The sequence below is a fragment of the Alexandromys fortis genome, unplaced genomic scaffold (genome assembly GCF_014885135.2).
Source record: "Alexandromys fortis isolate MF-2015 unplaced genomic scaffold, M_Fortis_MF-2015_v1.1 scaffold_2_1_26212458, whole genome shotgun sequence".
In the NCBI taxonomy this organism is placed as follows: domain Eukaryota; kingdom Metazoa; phylum Chordata; class Mammalia; order Rodentia; family Cricetidae; genus Alexandromys; species Alexandromys fortis.
In genome coordinates this window covers 25,895,378-25,911,632 of record NW_026067930.1, presented here as the reverse complement: position 1 = coordinate 25,911,632, position 16,255 = coordinate 25,895,378, and the positions used below count along the sequence as shown (strand labels likewise).

At 36.5% G+C, this 16,255-nt stretch overlaps 1 long non-coding RNA gene across 7 annotated transcripts in view; it reads right to left on the bottom strand.

Moving 5' to 3' along the window:
• The window catches only part of LOC126503354 (uncharacterized), a 781,756-nt gene that overhangs the window by 78,750 nt on the left and 686,751 nt on the right, over nt 1-16,255 (bottom strand). For 4 of the 7 annotated variants that reach the window (XR_007592268.1, XR_007592267.1, XR_007592263.1 and 1 more), the window contains exon 1: nt 10,860-10,927. The exons of 2 other annotated variants lie outside the window; for them this stretch is intronic. This is a non-coding gene — a long non-coding RNA (uncharacterized lncRNA). Of the gene's footprint in view, nt 1-10,859; nt 10,933-16,255 lie in introns of those variants that run through there. One more of the 7 variants, XR_007592265.1, reaches the window with a different exon arrangement.

The window sequence follows — 16,255 nt, the reverse complement described above, 5'->3', positions numbered from 1 at the left end:
TAAACATTACTTCATTTTCATATTTGTACATTCCAATTGTTCTTTACATTTATACATATTTACTTTTCAAAGGAAAACATTAATGAGTCACAGAAGGAGATGACTTGACTGGCAAGCTGAGAAATCACATTTATCTCTGTGCCGGAAGTAGAGTGTGGAGACAGCAAGTGGGACCGGGTTATAAGCTCTCAACTGCTGTTCCAGTAATACACTTGCTAACAAGTCTTCGTGTCTTAAAACTTCCATAACATCTCAGACAGTGCCACCAACTGGAAAGGAGAGCTCAAAGAGGTGAGCCTAAGAAGCCATTTGTCGCCCAAGTTATACTGTGGTATAAATAAAACCTCAATGCCCATTCCCAGTGATTCACTTCCTCCTGATGCAGCACACCCTAAAGGTTGCACAACCTTTTCAAGCAGTGCCACAGTTAAAGAGAAAGTTTTCGAAGCCTGTGGGAACATTTTATATTCAAACTATAATCCTAAACCCCACCATGTGTTTATGGCTGTATTGGGGCACAAATTCATTCAAACTTTAAAAATCGCTACAATCTTTACTGCAGCACGTATAATAAAAACACAGAGACAGAAGCTGAATATCCAAGCTGAAGATCAAAAGAGCAAAACAGTTAACTCAATAGAGTAGTATTATCTCTACCAAGACTGGGTGACTGCAAACTGAGCCATGAGACTTTGTCTTCTCCCATTTTTAATCCCCCTTTAGTGCTGGGATTAAAGATGTGTGAGTCCCTAGTACTGGGATTAAAGGTGTGAGTCACACCCATCCAAATCTGTTTTTGCATTGATTTTGTGTAAACCAGGGTGGCCTTGAACTAACAGAGATCCAGAAGCAAAATGCAGATAATTCTAGATTCGTTCCATTGCCATTTGAGGTGCAGTTTGGTCTCTTTATACCACAGCTATACTGCACTCATTATGCCTGTAAGACGAGTCTGCAAGTTTACACTGTGGAAATGATTTTGAGCAGAGAAATTCTTTAGTTGCATCATTGATCCAGACTCCATCTGTTCAAATAAATTTACATTTTTACTAGCAGGAGCCTTTGATAGGTATTTGGATTCCGTCCACCTTTCTTATTGTCCAAGTGCAGAATGAGTTTACCTTTAACAAGTTTGACCTTCTTATAGCAGCCACCTGATCTGCAACATGCAACTTACTTAGGTTTTCTTCTTTGCAAATTGTGTGATTTTGTACCATTTTGACAGACTTGTTCTTTTCTTGTAGATGTAGATGTATGGTGAGCAGTTACCATGCCACAGCCAGAATGTTCTTAAACCTTGTCATTTCCTCCAACACACACAACATTCTATCGTTTTTAAATTTCCTCACTCAAGTTCTCTCAACAGGGGAAGAAAGAAACAGATTCTTTGCCTGGATATTGTAGGAATATTCACTAACAAAGCTTTTAGGACATTGTTTGTCCCTCCACTGAGATCTTATATTCTTGGCCTCTGTTGCCCTAGTTTATCTTAGCTTTATGGTCATCCAAACTTTATGAGTGCACCTCTCTTAGATTTCCTTACATCACTCTGTGACATCTCTACTCCAAAAATTCTAAGCTCTTCTACTTTTCCTCCCAAAATTGAGTGCCAAAAGTCTAAAACTGCATAGCGAGGTTTATCACAAGGCCCAGTTAATAGTATTAAAGTGTTATAGCCCTTACTTTTCTTGCTGCTGTGAGGAATTATTTGTTAACAAGCAACTGAAGAGAGAAGGGTAGGGTGTGTGTATGTGTGTGTGTGTGTGTGTGTGTGTGTGTGGAGAGAGAGAGAGAGAGAGAGAGAGAGAGAGAGAGAGAGAGAGAGACTTTTACAGTACAAAAAGATACAGTCCAAGAGAGTGGGGAAGGGATTGTAGCAGGAACAGGAAAAAGCTATCCTATTGCATTCATACTCGGGAAGCAGATTGAATAAGAAGTAAACACCAACCATAAAACCTCACTTTTTCTCCATCTCCAAGCCAGTAATCTATGTCTTTCAATTAGGTTATATATCCTAAATGTTCTTCAACCTTCCCAAGAAATGTCACCAGCTAGAGACCATGTAGTGAAACACAGGAGCCTATGGGAGACATTCAACATTCTTACAAGAACAGCTGTTAATGTATAATTTTATGTCTGGGTTATCTACACTATTTCATTCTTCCATGTGTCATTTATTTTTTTCAAATTGCAACTTATGGTTATAATTATAATTGCACCATCTGCCCCCTACCTTTCTTCCCTCTAAATCCTCCTGTCTTGTTAGGGTTTCTATTGTTGTAAAGAGCCAGCATTATCACAACAATTCCTATAAAGTAAAACATTTAATCGAGGATGATTTACAGGTTCAGAGATTTAGTCCTTTATCCTCATGGCAGGAGGTATGACAACTCGCAAGCAGACATGATGCTGGAGAATGAATTAGAGTTCTACATCTGTATCATCTATAGGCAAGGGGAAGAGAGAGATCCTGGAACTGGCTTCAAACCTTTATTCAGTTTATCTCTGTATCTTTCAGCTTTTTGGAGATGGCTTTCAAAACTCAAATCCTTCATTCTTACTTGTTCTCGTTCAGTTTTATGCTTCCTTTTTTTTTTTAGAGGTAGACTTGTTATCTGTCTGTTTGCTTATTATTGAACATCACAAACTCACCTATAATGCAAGTAACACTGCTAAATTCAGGAAGCTGAAAACTGAAGCATGAACAATTGAAATAAAAAATAAGAAAAAATGATTGCTTTGTGTGGTAAGAGGCATATTACTATCTTTTAAAATTCTCTGTGAAATAATATTTATCTCTAAAATTTTGAAATCTTAATATAACCATCAGTTATTGATGGGGGATGTTTTAAACAGGGCTCAGAAAATCTGATGTGTAGGTATATTTAAATTAATAAAATTGATTTCCCATTACTCCTGTCAAACTATTCTTAGTTCTATAGAGTTGTATGTGTCCGTGTGTGTCTATTTGTGTATGTGTGTGTGATAGGAATATGTTTTGATTAAAATAATCTGTTTACATATTTATGATCAAGATTTTAACTCCTATAAAATTCATGCATTTTAAAATGACTAGGCAGATAGGAGTTGGAACATGCTAACAAATATAATCATTCTAAATTGGTGACCCAGGGGATTGGGCAAGAATCCTAAACACAGTATGAAGAAATTATTACTCTGTAGTAAAGGTTTCAATAAAATCTTATACTCATTTGGCTTCTCAAAGCACCAGAGGAAACCTGTCTGCATAAATAGCAACCAAATCACAATATGGTTAATGTTATTTCCCTATTAACTTTATGTTGTATAATGCTTACATAAAGCTGTGAAAATGCTCACAATGAAGGGTAATGACTACAATAACACTTTATCCAATGCCTTAATTTGTCCAGTGAATCTCCCAGGCCAATGTAATTGCTTTGTTAACATAACATGGTTGTACAAACAGGTCATGCACAGATGGAATGGGTCCCTCTTATCCAGGCCATGCTAAACACTTCTATAAAAGGGTTCTCCAAGTAGCTTTACATAAATAAATCATATCATTCAGTATTTCAAGGAATTCTCATTTTTCACAACTCTTGTAAATACACGTACATTTTTACAACTCTTTTTTATTTTCCAAGATAGAGTTTCAGTTCTGTAACAGTTCTGGCTGTCCTGGAATGTCTTTTAGACCAGGCTGTCCTTGACCTCACAGAGATACTCAAGCCTCTGTCTCTGAAGTGCTGAGATTAAAGGCATGCCCCATCACTGCCAAACAAAAGGTATGCAATTTTAATTTGATTCTTACTTTTAAAAAAAATTGTTTCTAAAGTAGCTTTAGGCCTCTCATAGCAATTTTGAGAATACTTATGCTTAATGAGATGTAGTGAGTAATAAATTGTGAGTGATCATTAAATTACAACATAATGGAAGATTTCATGTAAATAAATTGCTGTGTGGAAAAATTTGAATGACACTGAGGTTTATAATGATTATGGAACACATTTCAATAATCATGGGATAAGACAGTGATGGTTTGACTACTGACAAAAGGAATTTGATTATGAATAATATAAAACATGCTTAATATCACCTGAAAGGTATTGTGTCTTTATAGCTCAATAGGATAAAGTATGACCTATCTTAACTCTTGTCAAAAACTCGTCAAAAACATGTATAGAAATACAGTAAAATAAATTAAATCCACAGACTACAATCTACATCAAAGTAAACAATCCAATAGATGGAGACTTTCATCATCTCTCTACTTTCATATGCCTGACCTTTGTGGCCCACAACTTAAAGGAATTCCATCAAGCATAGTGCTACATGTGGACTAGATCGACCAATTCTTACAGACCAATTGTCTTTCCAGGCAAAACTACAATCAAAAATAAGTTACTAAGAAATGGACCTGTATCGTGACATTTTCTTTTGAAAAACTTTGTATAGATCTATTATATTTTTAAATATGTGTATGTTAGGGGAGAGGGTGGGTTGTAATTGTTTTAAGTTTTGGGGACTTATATTTTGTAATTATGCATATCTTGGGGGAAAGGGTTGGGTTTGTAGTTATTTTTTTTAACTTTTTGGAGGCCTACTATCCAGCTCCCAAATAATCACATAGGGACTTATTCTTCCTTATGAGTGACTGACCTTAGCTTGGCTTGTTTCTAGCCAACTTTTCTAACCTAAATAATCCCATTTCTCTTTAACTACATTTTGCTTCTGGGATTTTTACCTTTCATATTCTGTTTCTTATTTCCTTTTTACTCTGTGACGACCTGGGTGGCTGGTGGGCTGGCCTTTCCCTGGAATTCTCCTCTCCTTCTCCTTTTCATGCTCCTCTCTTTTCATTGTTTGCTGGAGCCTGGATTTTTCCTCTTAGTTATTCTCTCTGCCTGGCAACCCTGCCTATTTCTCTCTCTTGCCTAGCTATTGGTCATACAGCTCTTTTTTAGATCAATTAGGTATCTTAAGAGGGCAAAGTAACATGGCTTTATAGAGTTAAACAAATGCAGCATAAAAGAATGCAACACATATTAGCATCATTAAACAAATATTTCACTGCATAAAAAATGAGATACACCTTAAACTAATATCCTAAAAGAGTGGGTATATGAGCATAACTTCCTGCAGAGTTCAAATGATGACTCTGAACTTCTCCTGAAGTTGTATTTTGTTGTAAGCCATCTGATATGGATACTATTTTGAAAGGGATCTCTTCCTCAAGGTAATATTTGGTCTTAAAAATAAAAATTCTGGAGCTTGGGAGAAGGCTACATATTTAAAAGCACCTGTTTTTGCTAAGGAACTGGAACCAATTTCTATCACCTACATAGCCACTCACAACTACCTGTAACTCCAGTCACAATGGATCTGGCGCCCACTTCTGACCTCCTCAGGCACCAGGCATGCACATGCTACAAAGATATCCATGGGAGAAGTCATATAAATAAAAAATAAATAGTAAAAATTAGAATAAGTCTTCTTGGTCTAAAAAGTGGATTCAGGACAGCCAGTGCTGTTACACAGAGAAACCTTGTCTCAAAAATAAATAAATAATAAATAGGAACTGTTAACCAGCCCTTATTGCTCAGCATCTGAGTGCCGTTTCTCGGTGCTTTTATCCCTTTACAGTCATCAGACCTATTTCTTTTAGATGAACCTGCTAGACAAACATACTCTAGTCTGTCTCAGTCCAAGAAAAATATGCCCTTTGGAACAGCTCTTCATTCCATGCCCTTGCTATCAGAAAGCATGTGCCCTGTTTTAAGGGCCTGTTGTCAGCCCACTAAAAGGACATTGGAGTTCCCTACAATAAAGCCAAGTCCAGTGTCTTCCGAATATCAGTAATGTTTATCAGTAAGTAGATCATCCCATGTCTAGTGTTCTGTAGCTTCTCCTACAATATCCACAATTGGAAATGTTTCACTACTCTGAATATTATTGTAGACGACAAAGCAATAATACCTGAGTTTTTAAACCCTACCCCAAATGAATTGTTTTATATAGACTCACTCAAAACAGACTCTTTAAGGTAGCTAGCTGCTTTCATAGTAATCCTAACTAAGTCATCTTAATGGTTAATCAGTTCCCAAAGAATGCCTGGTTCCCCATTTCTTATGTGGTTTCTTCAGAGAGTAAACATTCTCCTTTCCCTTCCAGAACCTTAATTCACACTGAAGAGCTTCTCATTAAGGTCCTAAAATTGTCTCAAATATCTGTGTATTAAAATGAATTTCCACTTTAAGTAACAAAGGTCATATAGTATTACCTCCTTACCACCAATATGGATGTTATATAAACACATGTGAATCATCTATCAAAAGCACAGTAATAAAGTAATTTAATCATATATGGCTCAAGTCCTTGTTATTTAGAAGTTTCATAACTATTTTTCTTATTGTATTCAGACACTGGCGATATTCATGTGTATTCTGAGATACTAACAAACTGCAATCTTGAAGGACAGTGTTTAACCCAAGAATTGTATTTTTAAAAACACCATAGTCATATTCTTTCTTAAAGTGCTAGATGTTGAAAGTTTCTTAAAATAGCCTGGCGGTCGTGGCGCATGCCTTTAATCCCAGCACTTGGAAGGCAGAGGCAGGCAGATCTCTGTGAGTTCGAGGCCAGCCTGGTCCACAAGAACTAGTTCCAGGACAGCACCAAAGCGACAGAGAAACCCTGTCTCAAAAAAAAGAAAGAAAGAAAGAAAGAAAGAAAGAAAGAAAGAAAGAAAGAAAGAAAGAAAGAAAGAAAGAAAGAAATCTTAAAACAAGTATTAAGAAATTTTGCATTTTTATTCAAAAATATTTTAAATGAGAATACTAAAAATCTCATGACAATTCAGAATTGTTTGGGTTCAAAATTATGTAAAATGCAATCACATTAGGCTATGTAGCAAATTGTGTCTAGAATGGTAATAAGAAAAGGCAGAAGAAAAAGGTTTTAACAAGCATGACCTTGAATCAGAGAATTTTTTATATAATTTTTTTCCGTATATTAACTATGTTTTATCAATAGAACTTATCACGATTTCTAAAACTCTAACTTATTTTGGAGACTTATCATCATGGAAAGGGGAATAAATGATCGCTGATGTTGGAAGAGTGGGTTAGAGGTGACGACTGCTGCAGGTGCCACTTGTTAGAGAAAGGAAACTCGTGTTGGAAAACATTCAGCTCATCAACATGTTAAGCTGTGTTGATTATTTTGCTGAAACTTTCAATATTTTCTAGGATTTATATATTGCTAAAACCTGAAATGTGTGCTCTGGAGAAAAAAACAAGGATACGGGACTATAATGGAAAGGGTCATGGAAATTGGGGGGAAAGGGTCACTGGTAAGCAACATAGTCAGGTGACCTCAGGAGCAGGATGAAGTCTGAGCAAATTCTGGAGATGTGAGAGTGTCTGCCCAACAGCAAAGTGATGGTGCTATTACAGTGACTCTACTGTGCTTAAATAAACAGCCACATTGCTTTTTTTTTTTTTAAATGAAAACCTTCCAGAATTCTAGTAATACTAATAATACAAACTACTGCTTGACTTCTTCGAGATATTTTCATAAATGACCTGACCATGCTCATTATAAAAGTTAGCTTCTATTCTGAGTTGCTAGCTGAAATTATTATTCTATTAGGAATTTCTTCTGTATCATTAAGTTATTACCATGCTGTGAGTTACCAAGAAAAACTACTCAATGATAACAGCCCCATTAATGCCTCTAGTGAAACACTTAACAAGTTCTTTATTGATCTTGGTTCCAAATACATCAAAATGTTGGATCACAGCTTTGTTGACCTCTTCACCCTACTGATGTTCTCAGGAGCACAGCTCATATCCAGCTCAAAAGCACTTGTCCTTCACCTCTAGGTGGGAAGGAAAAAAAGTGGGGCTGGAGAGATGGCTCAGTGGTTAAGAGCACTGCCTGCTCTTCCAGAGGTCCTGAGTTCAATTCCCGGCAACCACAGGGTGGCTCACAACCATCTGTAATGAGGTCTGATGCCCTCTTCTGGCCTGCAGACAGACACACAGACAGAATATTGTATACATAATAAATAAATAAATAAATGTTTTAAAAAAAAAGTAATAAAATTGACCCAACTGCTAGATAATGGTTGTGTTTACTTGAGCTTCTCATTTTTAATATTTTATCTATATTATGAATACACTACTTGTCATTAATTTATCTTTAAAATATAGATGAGTTTTGACTCCATTTTAAAATGGGTTATATATCCAGAAGTGGTGATTCTGGATCATACAATTGATCTATTTTAGTTTGGAGAAGATGCTATATGAATAAAAATGTCACACTAAAAAAACGATTTGCATTATAATACCCACCATCTAAAAACCAAAAGAATGAATGTGAGGATGGTAGGAAGCAGTTCAAGAAATTCTAATTAGACCCTGCTGAGGGTTTAAATCTCAACTTCATTTGTTAACGGGGTGTCTCTTTCAACTCACGTAAAATTTACCAATGCCACATTTTCTTCTTTCAACAAAATAACCTACCAGGGAGAGTTGTTCTTAAACTTTAAGATAATCTGTGTGAACAATAATTCATTACTGACTAATTCAATGTTTACACAGGTTATATTTAATATCTATGTATATATACACATGTATATTCATAACTAGTGCTAACAAGCAACTGTATTTGCTCAATAAATGAAAAAGTCACCAATCTAGATTATCTTCCTGTATACGACCTGCCACTCAGGATAAAGAGATAAGTAATAAAAATGTGAATGAACACTCTATTGTATAAAAGCCCTAGATCCGATTTTACTACTCTCCATCTTGTTCAATTTACAAGTAAACAAATATCCTTTTGATTCAACACAGACTTCATTTAGTCACCTTGAGTGGATTTTATTCTAACTTCTGTGAAAACCTGTTTAAATCATGTTATTATGTTAAAAAATGTGTCAGGAGCTTTCCTTGTGACTAAAATGAAGTCAGGCTGACTTCCTAAACAAATGCGCACTATTTTTCGTGAAGAGAGTAAACCATGAGCATCATGATGCCTACATCCACCTGGCATGTGTTTCCATTCTCGACTATAACAGAATACAGTCTTTCACCACTGAGATTTCATGTCCAGAGTCACTGTAAGGCCCAGAAGGAACATATAATGCTTTGGATAAAATCTATCATGTGATCCGTAAACAATTTAATTAGATCTATAACTAACTTCTTAACCTAATGAAGAATGAGATAAATAGAATTTTTCCAGAGGTAGGTAGCACGGAGTTGAACTGAATGCGTACAATCTACAGCATGATGATATTTGCAAGTGATTAAGGTAGTATCTGTGTCTATTATTTAACTCTACTGTGGCAAGGGGATAGTAACTAGAACATTTTAAATAATATATGATATAGTCAGTGTTTTCAAATTATTTAATTCTGTAACCAATTCTGACTTCTCATTATAACATAAATGTGGTTACATATGTTAAGTAATGTCTCCCATTTATTGTAAATAAGACCAAATAATTTGAAAGGAACAAGGGATTCTTGTACTAACTAAAGTAGGAAGCCAGCATTGCAGCGTGCCATTTCCAAGTCCAAAGGTTGTCAGACAGTGCATGATGATACTATGCCCTCATTCCTATTGTGGCATGACATAATCCAAGAAAATTAAGGTGTAAGAACTTCAATACGTTATGTTAGATCTGGCAGAAAGATAGGAAACATCAATCCTGTAATGCGTGTGGTCAGCATGTACGAGATTCATTTTGGAGGTGAGACTGTGTCCCTGATGCCCTTGCAGAGAGATCTGCCATGTGCTGAACAGATTTTTCTCTTACATTTTTACCTAAGACATTATGCTCTAAAGGTGTTCCATTGACCTGACTTACACTTTTGAGATACAAATAGACTCACAGTTTCCAAAGATAATTTAATTACTAGTCTTTGATATTATGGGCAATATTTATCCTGTCAAAATTAAATAAATCTGTAGTGTGTTGTTATGAATTCTGTTAGAGAAAAGTCCATAGCAGGATTTCTTTCTGTTCTTCAGACCTGCCTAAAACACCAAAGAAATTTAGTCAAAATTATTCTCTGCGAGGCAGCTCTATAGAGTAGTAAAAGAAGTGTTTGTGAACTGAGCACAGGCTCCTCCTCTAATTGATTATACTCAAGCTCATAAAATGTGGAGTAAATGAACTGCATACATTTCATCATGTGGCTATAAAAGGGATTCATGGGAGGTGACTAGATTCATTACTACTGATATTGAAAGCTTACAGTAAAAAATTGGGAGGTAAATTTTTAAATATGTATTTCCCCAATGTCTCTATTATAAAACAGTAAAAAAAAAAACTCACTAGAAACAGAAAGTTTAAATTTTAACCATATGCTCAGAGTTCATATATGTTCCAGTGCCAAACATTTCCTTTTCTTCAAACCTCTTTCATTTCATCCTCTTTATGAGAATCAATTATTTTGATATATTACTAAAGCTGAATTAAACATGTGCTTGCAATGCCGGGAATTTCCTAGCCAACACCACGCTGAGTTCTTGGGGAATCTCAAAGCCTAGTGCTTTACTGGCCTCTATTGCCACAATCTCAGAATGACAATTCCACACAGGAGCTTCAGTAGCAGTTTCACTTTTGAATTTGTTTAACAAAATACAACATCTAAATTGCCAGCAAGAAGAAATAGGAGCGGCGGGGCTGCGTCCCCAGCACCCGGCCGCCCGCATGGCTAGCTTATGCCCGAAATAATTACACGGAAACTGTATTCTTTCAAACACTGCCTGGCCCGGCTAGTTCCAGCTTCTTATTGGCTAGCTCTTACATATTGTTCTAACCCATTTCTAATATTCTGTGTAGCCCACGAGCTGGCTTACCAGGGAGGATCTTAACCTGCGTCTGTCTGGAGCGGGAGAATCATGGCGACTCCTCACTCAGCTTCTTTTTCCCAGCATTCTCTTCTGTTTACTCCACCTACCTAATTTTCTGTCCTAGGAGGGCCGAGGCAGTTTCTTTATTATTAACCAATGAAAGCAACAGATAAGATACAAGACCCACCTCCATCAGGAATCTAACATTTCTAAGACTATACTTATTTTTGAAATAACTCAGCTCATATAATTGTCATAAACAGACATTTAAATTTTTTAAAAAAACATTTTCTGAAAACTTCTTGGTTGTACTTTACAAATGAATTATATAATAATCCCTATTTGGATCTTGTATTCTTAGATATATAAAACTGAAGATGATCAGACAGGGATCTTTAGAGCATTTTGCCTAATGGAATCTTAATATGCACTTCTTCATGATAAAGAGATACTATGTTTTCAGTAGTTTACATATGCCGTACTGCAACACACATTCAGACCTGGCAAACTCAGAGGGCAGAGCATAAATCTCAGTCTTCATTGTATGGAGATATCAATAATGTAAATATCAATACCACTGAAGTTCAAACAGAAATATAAGGCAGTTTTATGCATCATGAAAATCCAAGCATACAATATTAACAGAGATGTTGCAATCACCCGGAATTTCCTTAAAAGTTGTTTGTATAGGTAAAGATAGGCCAAGTCATAAAGAGATGCTTTGTTGAGTACCATTATAAGAATTGAATTGAGGGCCTGAAAGATGGGTCAGTAAACAAAGGCATTTGCTACCTAGCCTACATATCTTAGATGTCCTATATCTACATGAAAGTAAAACTTCTTCAAGTTATCTTGTGACTTTCACACTTGTATCCTGGTAAGGGCAAACACACACAAATACACGCACACACACACTATATCAGTAAATACATAAATGCTTAAAATAAGGACTGGGAATGAGCAGAAATAATTGCTATTTTAAAAATAATATTATTAGCTAATTACTGACACAGGAAGGCCTGACATATCACATCAATGATAATCCAGATAGTCTTTCTAGACAAAACATTATAAAGTAAAACATGTGTGCTACGTACATATATTTTACATAAAAATAACTTAATTAATAGGCAAAAATATAGGGGGGAAAGAGGGTATAAATTTATGTAACCAATTCTATGACAAAATTTTGTTCTGAGAAAGCTGAATTCCTGTTTCTGTTCCATGATTACTCCTATCTGACTCAAAATAAAAGTCTTCTATACCTTTGGAGTGAGAACTCTTATGCATTTCAAAGGGAGTTAGATAGGTATGCTCCTTATTTATAAAACAAAGAGTTTATTTATATTTATGGCTCCATTGAGATTTTAATTTCTGTCTTAGTTAGGGTTGCTATTGCTGTGAAGAGACATTATGATCATGACAACTCTTCTAAAGGAAAACATTTAATTGGTGCTGGCTTAAGGTTTCAGAGGTTTAGTCCATTGTTCTCATGATGGGAAACATGGATGCATAAGGGTAGATATGGTGCTGGAGAAGGAGCTCAGAATTCTACATCTTGATCCACAGGCAGCAGAAGGAGACACTGGAGTAGCTTGAGCATATAAGAAACCTGAAAATCTATCTCCACAGTAACACACTTCTTCCAACAAGACCACACCTCCCGGTAGTACAACTCCCTATGAGCCAAGCATTAGACATTATACATAGACATAACTCCATGGGGAACATTCCTATTCAAACCACCACAACTCTTCATGTCAAGATTGCAAGGCTGTAAACAGTCAGGGATTGTACCTGGAACAGAACCTGAGAATTCATATCTTGGAAAGGAAATACCAAATAGACAGAGAGCACTAAAAATGGACTTGGCTTTGAACCCTCAAAGCTGGCCCTCAGGAACATATTTCCTCCAATAAGGAAGCATCGCCTAAATGCCTCCAAACAGCCTCATTCAAATACATGAGTCGATGTGAGACATTTTCATTCAAATCACCATTATAGGTCTGAAGGTTAAGGATCCATTTCCAGACTAAAAAGATAGCCAGCGATAGCCTTATAGAGATAGTGATATTTGAACAGAGACTTAGAAGTTGTAAGGAAATTTTAAAATGTGTGTAAACATGAGGGAAAAAATTCTAGGTGAGAGAATAACAGTTGTGGTTGTGGTACACACCTTTAATCCCAACACTGAGGAGGCAGAAGCAGGAGGATGTCTGTAAGTTCCAGGCCAGTCAGGTGTACAAAGTGAGTTCTGGATCAGCTGGGATTACACAGAGAAACTCTTGCCTCAAAACACCAAACCAGCCAAACAAAAAGAGGAGTGAAAAACATAGAATACTTTAGCCCAGTGTAGTCTGGTGTTAACAGGAGCCTTGAGTCTGAGGCAGAGTGAGTCATTATATTTGTAATAGAAGATTTTCAAGAAGGGAAAATGGGTGATAAAATCACGGCAAAATACATAGTTATAGAGATTTTGGTAGTTATTGTAAAAATCAAAAGGTCTACAAAAGACGGTTACCAAGTGTTCCACGATTAAAATCAAAAAGGCATTGACTTACCCGTTTATGGTGAAGCAAACCTTTATTCTCAGCATTAAGAGGCAGAGGCAGGCAGATCTCTGAGAGTTTGTGGCCAGTCTAGTCTACTGAGTGAATTCCAGAACAGAATCCAAAGATGCAAAGTTATACAAAGAAACCTTGCCTTGAAAAACAAAACAAATAAAAACATAGGTTTAATAAGACAGGAAATTTGTGGTTAACTAGGCAAAATAGCTTTCATTCCCAGCTACAGTCTACTACTGCCATCACATTCTACATATAATTTTAAGTTTGGGTCTAGCAAAAGCTTCTATAAAGATTAAATATAGGATATGAGAGAGAGAAAAAGATTACATGAAATGTTTAGAAAACGAAATTGCAACAGTTCCTATAGGAAAAACAGTAGGAGGAGCTTAGAAGTACGAAGCAGGACGTGCTGTGCATCAGATTTGTTTTATTTTAAAAACCTATTTAAATGTTTTAACAACCAGAGGCTTGTGAGGTGAGGAAATTCTTAGAAAGCAACCTGGCTTCCTATAAATCAAGAGAAAGATATGCTCTAAGACAGAAATAAACAATTGCATGGGATGTTACTAAATGCTCTGATAAAAAGATTGACAAATAACAGAATTAAGAAAAACTTGCTGTCAGAATTGTATAAACAAAAGCAGATGTGAAGAAACCGGAACCTTACAGCATTAGATAAAATATACCTAAAAGATAAGGGTAGATTTCTGGATAATCAAATTAAAGAGGTAAAACAGCATGAATTCTAGCACAAAGTAGATGTGATTTTTCAGGTTAGCAATGTTGATAACTGAAGGCATAAAAGAACAATCCAGTATCAATACCCTCAGCAAAGCTCTTTCTAGAGTCACAACCTGTCCATGCCTGTCTGTCACTGGGAGTGCTCACCCATATCTGTGTGTCACTGGGAATGCTCACCCACACTTGTGAGGGATAGGGAGCGCTCACCCACACCTACATAGGATTGGGAATGCTCACAACAGAATGTGGAGAATCTGGTAAAAACATTTGACTTTATTTTCCTCTGTTGAGTCCAAGCTTCATGGAAGCACACAGGGAGGCATTCTTCAGAAGCCTCTTATGCATTCCATGTTTCCTCTCTGTTTGCCTCTTCTCCCATCAAACCACAATCAGGTGTTGGAAGGAAGCCGCTTGTTCATCCCGGACGCCCAGAATAGAAATAATCACACAGAAACCATATTATTTAAATTACTGCTTGACCCATTAGATCTAGCTTCTTATTGGCTAACTACTATATCCTAATTTAACCCATCTCCATTAATCTGTGCATCACCATGAGGTCGTAGCCTACCAGCAAAGTTTCAGCATGTCTATCTCTGGCTCCGGTGGCTACACGATGTCCCTCTGACTCTGCCGCCTCCTCCCAGCATTCAGCTTAGCTTTCCCTGTCTACCTATGTTCTGCAGGTTCAAAGCAGTTTCTTTATTCATTAATGGTAATCACAGCACACAGAGGGGACTCCCACATCAATCAGAAGTAATACTTTTGGGGTTATTCTAGAAGTAAGTTGCAACTTCTGTAGGTAGAGAAATATACTAGAAGACTTGTCTTGTGTTCCAAATTTTAGTGATTTTCCAAGTTCCTTCCAGAGTCTCTTCCTTTCTGGCTGTGGCAAAGGGCCAATCTAGCTGGTTAACAATTACTAAATAGGAAACCTCTAAGAGTCAGTGGGAAGGGGGACTTGACCATCTTCTCTCCAACAACCTCAGCACCAATTAGTATGATGATGCCACAATAAAGGCAAGATTTATTCTCAATCGATACAAACATTGACTGGAAATAAAACATAAAAAAAGACTGTTTATGAAAGTAATGACTATCTCACTATCTGCTTTTCAGTATTCCTAGAAGCAAATTTCAGAGGAATGCCTTTCTGAGATGGAAGTAACAAATGTTTGATGATGAAAGGGTAAAACCTTTGTCAGAGCCTTAGTTAGGAAACCAAAACCAAACAGATCACCAATCCAAAATTAAACTCCTTGCATTTGAGGAGCCTGGATTTGTCACACTCCTGAGTAGGAAGCTGTAAAATCTTTCCAGGCAAATCTTGTTTGGAATCTAGTCAATTCACAATGAGAACATACTACAAGCATCCTTAATGACAATTTGGAAGTTCATTCTTTATAACTTGCAATGACAATATTGAAGGGCTTTTTAGCACCCTCAAGGACAGATTTCTGATTAAGGCAGTTCAAATGACAACTAAGTATGCATTGATAGAATAGGTCTTCTAAAATACAGAAATTTACACTAATAGAATATTCAGTTTCCTTCAGTGATTGCTACTCATTAACCTAAAATCAGGGCCAGATTAGATTGCACTTAGACCAGGATCTTTAACTTGTAACATTTGCATCCATGTGTATGTAATGTATCTATTTGCACTTCTCCTTGGTTAGTATGTAGGTGAAATCACAAATCTGAGAACCATAGAATTTTATTCTATGATGGACTTTAATAATTTTGTGACTCTTCAAAATATTCTTCAAATGGGACAGCAAGTGGCTCAGCAGGTAAAGGCATTTGTTATCAAATATTCTTTGTGAGACAGACTTTTCTTGGGAAGACACGAAATGGTTATTCACCCCATATAGGGAGCCCACAATAGACCAAAGTAATAATGTACTAATCCCAACTTGGTGAATCAATAGATTTTTCTATTGGGGTTGCCACAGGGATAGGATGAAGACACAAGAAAGCACACCACACATGGGTGATGATGCCTGAATACCCTGCCACCATGGAGATCTCTGATCAGCTTGCCAAAAAAAAAAAAAAAAAAAAAAAACCACAGTCCAAATGTCTTTCTTTTTT